Raw genomic sequence first — 9647 nt, 5'->3', positions numbered from 1 at the left:
ACACCCAGCCAGGCTGGACCCCACCAGAGCCAGGAAGGTCAGGAGTGAGGAGATTCACTCTCCACAGTACCAGAATCTTTCCCACTGCCTTTATCCCTCAAGAAGCACCCAGAAGACTGCTGGCCAGGCCAAGTGACAGATCCAGTAGCACTTTCCTTGTCTGTTAGTTTGGGAGCAGAGGTGGCCAGGCACAGGCGCTGTAGCAGAGGCCCCTGGGATGTCCGTCTGCAGTGAGCTGAGGCCGCCGGTGGAGAGCTCAGCTGCAGAGGGAAGAAGCAGAGCCACGATGGGCTCATCCTGAGGAACAGAAGCTGCTGGGACCCAGGGTCACTGTCCTCCACCGACCGCTGCAGCAGACCCACTCACTGTAGCTCACTCATGGCTGGCAGGTCTGGTGCTCAGGAAGAGGCGGCCCCACACCGCAGATCCTGGACCTTGGTCACAGAAGTGATGTGTGTCGCTGCCCACTCCTCATGGGGGGGTCACAGGACAGCCTGGCACAGAATATAGGGTGGTGCCGTGGCGGTCATGTCCATAGCACAGCAGCCCAACCTCAGGGCAGAGCCCCTGTCCTCGGGGCCAGCTGCATGGGCAGCAGGGAGCCTGGCCACACAGGGTCCAGTGTGCACTGCTGCCCAGCGGCAGGGTCTGCAGCATGGGCAGAGGTCACAGCCATGGCCTGGCTGCTAGTCAGGACACAGGGCTCTGGCAAACATGGGGATGGGTCCAGTCTGGAGCAAGTGTCATAGGCGGGAGACCTGCCCACTGGGTGGCAAGGGGCAGTGTGGCCGTCCCAGCTCCAGTGTGCATGGAGCTCTTGGGAGGGTGGAGGCTGAGCACAGTGCCTGCTCCTGAAGCCTGGGACTCGCTGACTGCCTCCCGGCCCAGTCAGTGGCCACGTCCATGCTGGGACCCGCCCGTGTCTCCCTCCGTGCTGCCGGAGAAGGTTCCGTCAGGCAGTCAGGTGCTGGGAAGAGGGCTGACGCCCACCACTGCGTCACCCCGAGGGGAGAGGGACACCGGAGGAACAGGACCTGGGTGGGTGCCGATGTGGGGCCCCAGCACCGCATGGGGAGAACGAACAGAGTGAGTGTCTGTGCAGCCCCGGATGGTCACACGCGCCTGAAGCCAGTCGGGCTGGTCATCTTTCCATGGCTGGGACAAGATGTCTGGCTGTGTCTCAGAGGTGGACTACTGTAAGTTAAAAATGTAAGTGCTACAGGGAAACAAAGCCAAAAAGCTATAATCGGTTTAAATGTTAATTTTATCAGAGCCGCGCTGGCAAGGAGAAGACACCGGGAGATCCATCCTGCAAGCCAGGCCACGGTGACTCCACTTGTGCTGGCCACTGTCCCCCTGTCCAGGGGCCTCGCCAGGCGCTGGGCCAGCTGCGGAACAGGTCACCCGCACCGCAGCTGACAGTGCTGGCTGAGACCTGCGGAGCTGCTAAGGACGGATGGGGCTTTTCCCGAGGGCCCCGTCCCTCTCTCCACCCTGCTGTTGCTTTTCTAGTCAGTGCTAACAGCCCAGCGCAGGGCAGCGCCTTTGTGCTGCTGTCCACTGCTCCCTAAGTCCCCCGTGAACACATTCACAGCCAGGCTGAACCTGTCGCAGGCGTCCTGGGGCTGTTGGCATCTTCTCTGCCGAGACAGACGTTTGCTGTTGTACCTCTCTCAAGTCACACAACAGAAGAAAGGAGCAGATGGCAGGTCACACAAACAGCAGCAAAAGGGTAAGCCCATCAACCGTTCGATGAAGCACATTCGCTGTAATGATAATTGCTGGACTGAATAAAACCCAAGACACCTGGCTGTGCACTGACCAGAGGGAGAGGGGGATGCACGTATCACACCAGACGTAAGCGCAGGGAAGTGACCTGCTAAGTGTGCTGTAAACAGGAGGCTGCCAGCATCCAGGACAGAAGCCCCAAGGTGGGCACGGTGCGTTCCCAGGAAGACACAGGCACCTTGAAGAAGGCAGAGGCCAGCACACATTCAGTAAAGCAACAGGAGTAAAGGAGCCAGGAACCAGCAAACAGGCGGAAATGTCAGCAGAGTTCAGTAGTCTGTGTGTCGGGTGGGGACGTGAGACCACACAGGACTGTGAACAGCTCAGGTGCTGACAGCCTTGCTGGCCACGCGGGCACAGGAAGCCACTGACTGACCTGCCAGACCATCTGCCTGCCTATGGAGTCAGTCTTGGCACATTCCAAGACATTCGGCGGACACCAAAGCTGTGGCAGGAATTCCGCTGTGTTCGAGCAGAGCTGCATGGCCCAGGGCTCCACAAAGCAGGAGCACAGCCGCACCGTGAGAGCACCCATGGAGGAGGCTGTCACCTGAGATGCATGGCCCCAGGGACAGGACGGGGGTGTCACCTCAGCAGTGAGAAAGGCTGACCCCAGAAGCGGCCAGGTGCTTGCCCCACCAAACAGCTTCAAAGCAAGACCTAAGGAGACTGAACCATCTGCAAGGAGCTCACTGTCGCAGACACAGCCCGGGATAGTCACAGGAGTGCAGGACTGCCCAGCCCTCTGTGGGACCCCCACAACCTCGTGTGTGTGGAGGCACTGGATCACAGGGCTGTGCTCTCGGAGACCCACTGTGATGAGCTCTGGGCTGACAGTGCTGTGAGGAGTGGGGCCTGGCTCCTCAGCTCTGAACTTTCCTCTCAGCTTCCTGGCTGCCATGAGGTGAGCAGCCTTGCTCCGCCAGCCCCTTCCACTGCACTGCTTCTGCCTTGGAGCTGCCATAAAGCTCTCCTCCTCTGGCTGCAGGTGTCAGAGATTTTGTCCCAGTGGTGGGTGCATAATTAATACTCAGCACTGCCATCCCAGTCAAAAATGACCAGGATGCAAACGAGCAGCCCAGAAGGGACACAGACAATGGAACTACGTGTGCTGAGCATGACTGTGACTCTCACATCATCAGGGTGAGCAAGAGGAAGATGAAGACTGCTCAGAAAAGCATGAGAGACACTTTGGAGGTACAGATTAAATGATGCATTTTATACTGAGGAACAGAGACAGTAAACAGTTCTCACCAGAAACAGGGTTCAGGCTCCAGAAGCACAGAGGAGTAGGAGCCAGAGCCCTCATTCCTTACACAGCAAAGACAGTTTGCAAGGCAGGAATAAATCCTCCAGACACACAGAGCCATGCTTCAACATAAAATGCTAAAGCAAGCTCAGGGTGTGACACACAGCTGTAATCCAGCTACTTGAGAGGCTAAGGCAGGACTGCAAGTTCAAGGCCAGCCTGGGCAGCTGACTGAGACCCTGTCTCAAATAAATAAATAAGGGCTGGGGGTGTGGCTCAGTGGTAGAGCATATGCCTAGCATGTGTGAGGCCCTAGGTTCAATCCCCAGCACTGAGAAACAAAAAGCACTTGGCAAAAAACTTGTATCCAGAACATGTAAAGAGGCCACCAAATTCAATAATAGTGACAATAACACAAATGTGCAAAAAAAAAAAAAATGTGAGACTCTTGACCAGAATTCACACTGATGGTGGCTAAACACATGGGGAGCTTCCCAGACATCCTGGTCATTAGAGAAAAACTTAGGCCATAGTGAAATAAGTGCCACTATAAATGTACAAAGATGTCAAAGATTAAAAAGACCCACCACACTAAGTGCTGGTGAAGATTGAGGTGACTGAGATTCACACCATACTGAATGTGTAGTGGTGTGTACAGGTTTTCTAAAAGATGTTATTAGTGCATGTTTGTAGTACATACTTGTTCATCACAGGGCACAGGCACATGCACATCACGTATCTTCATTTTGTTCCCCTTCTCCCTTCCCTCCTCCCTCCTCCACCGCAAGATCTCCTTTCCATTTACCAAAGGTCCATCTCCCTATTTTCTATTGCCTATTTTTCTTTAGCTCTCTCTTTTTACTCTGGGCTTCTCATATAAGAGAAACCATGTAATATTTCAGCTTGGGTGCCTGATTTCTTTCACTTAACATTATGGTCTCAAGGTACATCCTTTTTCCTACAAATGACTCTAGTTTATCCTTTTTTATGGCAGGGTAGTATTCCATGTGTGTAAATACCACCCTTTCTTTATCCATTCATCTGTTGATGAACATAGGCTGCTTCCAAAGCTAGATGTCATGAGCCATGCTCTATGAACAGGGATGTGCCCATGTCACTGGCCAGCCACCCTCTACATGCTCACCGGAGAGGAATGAAAGGGTGCATCTGCACAAGGACTCATTTGAGATTTTCATAGTAGCTCTGCAGGCAAAAGTCCAGTGTCCATCCATAGGAAATGGGGGAGGAAGTTACACACTGTGGAGTGCTACTCAGCAATGAAAAGGAGTGTGTGGAGGGAGAGCAGACACTGCACAGGGCTCCCTGTAGAGCTGTGTGCAAGAGTCTGGGAAAACCTGTGTCTGAGGCTACAGAGGAAACCCGTGGTTGTCTGGGGTGAGCTGGGGCAGAGACCTCAGGGCCTGGAACCATGACAGTGGGATGAGCACATCCCCTGCTCGTGGCACTGGGTGGCCACGTTTCTGCAGCTTCCCAGCACCAGCTGAGCCACACACTGCAAGAAGTGCAGCTCAGCCATTTCCCCTGCAGGAAACGAGGCTCAGGGTGGCAGCCTGACCCTCAGGGAAATCAGCTTGGTTTCCGAGGACAGTGAGTCTGTGAGTGGCATCGCAGGCCCGCCCACTTTGGCCTATGTGGAGCTCCTCATGCTGCTCAATTCGGTCTCTTCAAAAGAGCACACTGGGATTCTGGCTGCCTTGCGTGACGTTTTAACAGCATCGACCTTTAATCACGAATGCCTCTCTCCACAGCCCAGCCTTGTAAAGGTTTCTCCCAGCAATGATTCCAGTTTCTTAGTGTCTACATCTCACACATTTTGTGCCTAAGCAGTGTTACGGTTCAGACCCGAGATGTCCCTGAAAGTCTCCTGAATCATGGTGTGGTGCTCAGTGGCGGGCCCACCGAGGATAAGCTTGTAGCTGATTGCTGTTAGTAGGAGGGGCCTGGGTGGAGGTGGTCCCTGGAGATGTGACTGGGGGGCTGTCTTCTTGTCCCCATCTCCTCCTTTCTCGCTGCTTCCTACTCAACATGGGTTGAGCCCATTTTTCTCCTCCAGGCCTTCCCATCAGGACTTTCCAGGCTTGGAGCCAGCTGACCATGGACTGACTCCTCAGAAAGCATGAGCCAAATCAGCCTGCCCTCCTCGTGTCCCAGGGATGGGTCAGTAACTGATACACCTGGTAAGGAGGCCAGCATTGAGCACTGAGGGTCCCCTCAACAAGGTTGGTGATGACCCCACAAGTCTCCAGATCAGGTCAAAAGGCTGTGCTGAATGGTGCTGTGACAGAAATGGAATCCTCTGCTGCTCTCCCATCCTAATTTGAGCCCAATTTGAGGTGACGGAGGTGGGTCACCTCCAGCTGATCAGTGGACAAGGACAGGCCACCCACAGGGCTCTCACCTGGAGTGGGACATAAACATGTGGCGTCTGCCAGATGCTGAGCACGTCCCACTGAGCCGCGCCTTCCAGACTGGATAGCAACGTGCAGTGACCTGGCCACGCCCGTTACCTGCTGACTGAATGAGCCAGCTCTGAAAGGGTCACATGGGCGCTGGAGCCCCGGGGATCAGCATCACAGCCACACCGTGTCTGGTGCCCTGCACGCTGTCCTCCAGGCAGACACCCTGGGATTGCCGTGGTTCCCTCTGGTGCTGAGGGGGACAGGTCTGCATCCACGGTGTCCGATCCCAGTGCGCTGTGCCCGGCTTTCACTCCAGGCTCAGGTTCATGCCCTGGCTCTGATCTGTGGACAGGACAAGGGGCTGTGTCTCTCGTGAGGCAAATGAGTCTCCTCAGACTTGTTCCTCCCTACAGCTGGAGTAAGGGCATGTGGTTAACCAAGCACTACTGAAGGGTGGCGGAGCAGCGGCACAACCTGACATCAGCCCTGAGGCTTAATCCACCCAGAGGAGACACTGGAGATAAATTTGTGGCAACAGCATAGAGAATTAACCAGTGAAAAAAGACAGTTCTTGACTTAGGGAAGCAAACGGTTCCAAGAAGGAAATGCAATCCTGGGTCACTACTGATCGGTTTGAATCTCATGAACACCTGGGCCAGGAGCACAGCTGACAAACAGCAGAGAGGGACCCGCTGCAGGGACCCCTGGTAAGCGGTGAGGTCCGAGGGGCCCAGAGCTGAGGAAGGTGGGACCACAACCCACAGCCACACGCAAGGGCCTCCTCAGGCTGCCTCGAAGGTCCGGCCCTGTGAGTAGTGGGTGTTACGGATTAGACCTGGGTGTCGCCTGGAGGTTCCTTTGTTTTCAGGTGGGGCCTTTGGAAGGGGATGGATCCTGGGGTTGGATTAACCCACTGCCATGATCACAGCTGAGAAATGGGGGCTGAGGAGAGGCGGTCATGGACCAAGCCTCACCCACCATGCCCACCTCTCTTGCCCCCGGCTGCCATGCTGCGAGCAGCTGTCCTGCACCACAGGGTTCCTGCCTTGCAGCCATGGACCATGGACTAAACCACAGAAACCATGAGCCAGACAACGCTCTCTCCTCTACGCTGCAGCAGTCAGCTTCTTTGTCCTAGGGCAAGACGTCCCTGCAAGTGGCTGACAAGGAGTGTCCACCTGCCCCATTTGTGCTCGCAGCCCTGCTGACCCGGGATATGGGAACAACTGTGACACAAAACAGATGAAGAGGAGGGTCAGGCCTCGGGGACCGGGTTTCCTCACTCAGCAGTGCAGCCGGTGGCCCGTGTGTGTTAGTAGCTTTTCTCCACATAGAGACGGGCATGGAAGGGCTCAGCCTGGGCCCCACCATGCAAGGGGCCTCACCTCTCCAACATCTGCAAAGCCAACTGCCCGCACAGCTGGCCTCAGAGAGCTCCTCGCATGGGTGCACAGGGACCCTGGAGAACCGGCTGAGCCTGCAGGGACAGGCTAAGAGCCTCTGTGGGCCGGGCAGGGTGGGCTCGGGGTTGGAGTGAGCAGGAGACCAGGGCCCTGGCCAGGCAGGCTCCACACGCTCACACCGCCCCCATACAGGCTCTCAGCATTTGCCCCGACGCTCTCCACCCGGCTCAGCCTCCCCAGTGCTGGGCAAAGCCTCTCCTGCCTGCAGTCCTGGGCTGAGAGGTGGACAGCAGGTGGCCCTGGAGGTCCTTCTTCTGGCCACACCATGTTCCTCCCTGCCACCCTCCAGAGCCTTCGGGCACCAGATGAGGTTGGATGCTCTGCTGTCTGGGCTCCCTCTGGCTTCCTCTGAGACCCAATGGCACCCTGGAGGGAAGGGCGTTTCCTGTGCCCCGCCTCCCCCTCCCGCAACACTGGAGAGGATGGTGCATTGGCAGCTGTGCCCACAGTGGGGCGACAGCAGCTCCCCGCCGCCCTCTCCAGCCGCCCCAGCCCTTGCTGCGCGAAGTCCCCTTTCCCCAGGAAGGTTCAAGACATGGAAGCCAGCTCTCCGCCCCCCGAGTCCAGCTCACACACTCAGAGTTGCCCTGGCCATGTCCTCAGATGCTCTTTTCTGTGCAGTCTGTTTCAGTTCCCCTTGGGGGGGCTGAATGGTGGCCCCCAAATTCACATGTGGAAGCCCTAAGTCCTCCACTGAGACCGTCCTGCAGACAGGGCTCTTTCAGAGGTGCTCAGTCAGGCAAGGCTCTGCTGTCCCCATGGAGGGGGATTCGCAAGCGGGCCGTGACGCGGACAGGGCAGAGGTGCGTGAGGATGAGTGTACTGCAATGCCAGACACCAGCACCCAGCAGTTGGGACGAGGCCAGGCAGCACCTCCATCATCAGAGGAAGCAGTCCTGCCATGCCTGAATCTGACCTCAGCCCGCAGCATCTCCTTGCAAAGTCCCTGGTGCTCCTGCTTCTTCAGGCTGCACTGGGACAGCCAGATCACACAAAGCACATGAGTGACCGAGGGTCAGTTTCAGAGCCTGCAGCCACAGTGCCATGGACCCCAAGAGACCTCTGCCTTGTAACTGCCCAGAGCCCCTCGTGGCTTTTCATGTTTGCTTTCTGTGTTTTCCTTGAACTGCTCTAAAGACAGGGTTCTGCACAGACGTGCCCAGTGCTGCTGACCCTTTCCTGAGGCTTGGGAGAGCTCCGTCTGCCCCCCACGGCCCTGCCCTACACCAGCCCAGGCAGGCGCCCTCCCTCCCTCTCAGATGCCTTCCCAGGCTGCAGGAAGGGGTACCAGGCAAGAAGCAGGCAGCGCACTGCATCCAGAGCTCTGCTTCTGCTCTCATCGGGGGTGCAGTAGGACTACAACAAAGCTCATGAGGCATTTAGGGCCAAGATCCAGGCAGGCAAAGGTCTCTGTTTAATCGACTCATAACCAGCCACCTCGGCACTACCTTCACTCACCCAGAAAGCAACCGACCCACGCTGCTGTCCCCTGTGGCCAGGCTGCCGGCCCAGCCCCCTGGCTGTTCCACTCAGAGGACAGCGCAGCCCTGATCCTTGGGGCACAGAAGCGCAGCCCTCAGGCCAATGTCCAGCCCCTGCCCTGGGTGCAGGTGACCAGATGTGACCACACCGTGTCACCAGGCGCTGCACTAGTCACCTGTGCACTGTTTGTAGCACGTCAGCAGCAAGACCCCCTTCACGGCGACCTTTCCTCTCCTTCCCTGCTGGCCTGCCTGTGTGGCTCACAGCCCCTGCAAGATGCTCTGCCTTGGTCTCCCTCACAACCGTCGCCACGGTTACTGGGGCTCTCCCGATGGAGCCGCTGCTCCCTAACCCCACTGGTGGGGCTCCCTCCGCCTCCCGGATGCCCATGGTGGTGCTGAGAGAGGCCCTGGTTCACTGCAGATTGTGGCCGTCCGTCACCTGAAGTCTGAACCTCCTTTGATTCGGGGCAGCTGTAGAACATGGCTGTCTCCACCCCAAGCCTTGTCCCCCCAACAGTGTCAGGAGATCGGAAATGGGCATGATTAGGAATCAGAAACGGAACCCGCGTCCCCAAAATCAGGCCTCAGGGTGCTGTCCTTTCCTCCCTGGCCTGGGGAGCACCCATCTGCCCCCTACCCCAGTGAAGGGGCATCATCTGCTCTGCTGTGGGGAGCGCAGTCCTCTTCCCGCTGTGGTTCATTCCGCCTGGAAGAGCAGCACTGGGGGTTGGGGGCAAGAGAAGCCACAGGGTGCCCAGCACACTGACACTGTTCAGTGCACCCTCGCAGGCAGGGGCTGCAGGCTAACGCGGAACCCCACTCCGCAGGCCTCTCCACACCGCCAGCTGCCGGAGAAGTCAGCTCAGAAGGCGCAGAGCCATGGACGTCCTGGCTCTGGTGTGCGGGGCAGCAAGGCGAGGAGGTCCCCGTGCCGTTCGGGTCCTGGAAGCAGGTGTAGACCGCGCGGCTGCCGAGCCAGACCAGGAAACCGCCTTCCCTCGCTAGCGAGACCGAGCCCAGGTTCCGACGGGTATGCGCTCTGAGGCGCGGGTCTCCAGGCACCAACGGACCTGGTCTGCAGCCCGCACAGCGAGGGATCAGACAGAGCTCCAGCGGAGTCCTGGGCAGGCAGGCGGGGAGCGGGGAGTGGGCCAGGGACGCGCGCAGGGGTCACCCCCACCAGATCCGCGCCACGCGCACAGCAGAACCCCTGGGGGTCGGGTGCGGAGTCGGGGAGATGGGG

This window comes from Fukomys damarensis, unplaced genomic scaffold, assembly GCF_012274545.1.
Source record: "Fukomys damarensis isolate Sample0158 unplaced genomic scaffold, DMR_v1.0_HiC HiC_scaffold_1, whole genome shotgun sequence".
Taxonomy (NCBI): domain Eukaryota; kingdom Metazoa; phylum Chordata; class Mammalia; order Rodentia; family Bathyergidae; genus Fukomys; species Fukomys damarensis.
This window is presented reverse-complemented; position numbering follows the sequence as displayed.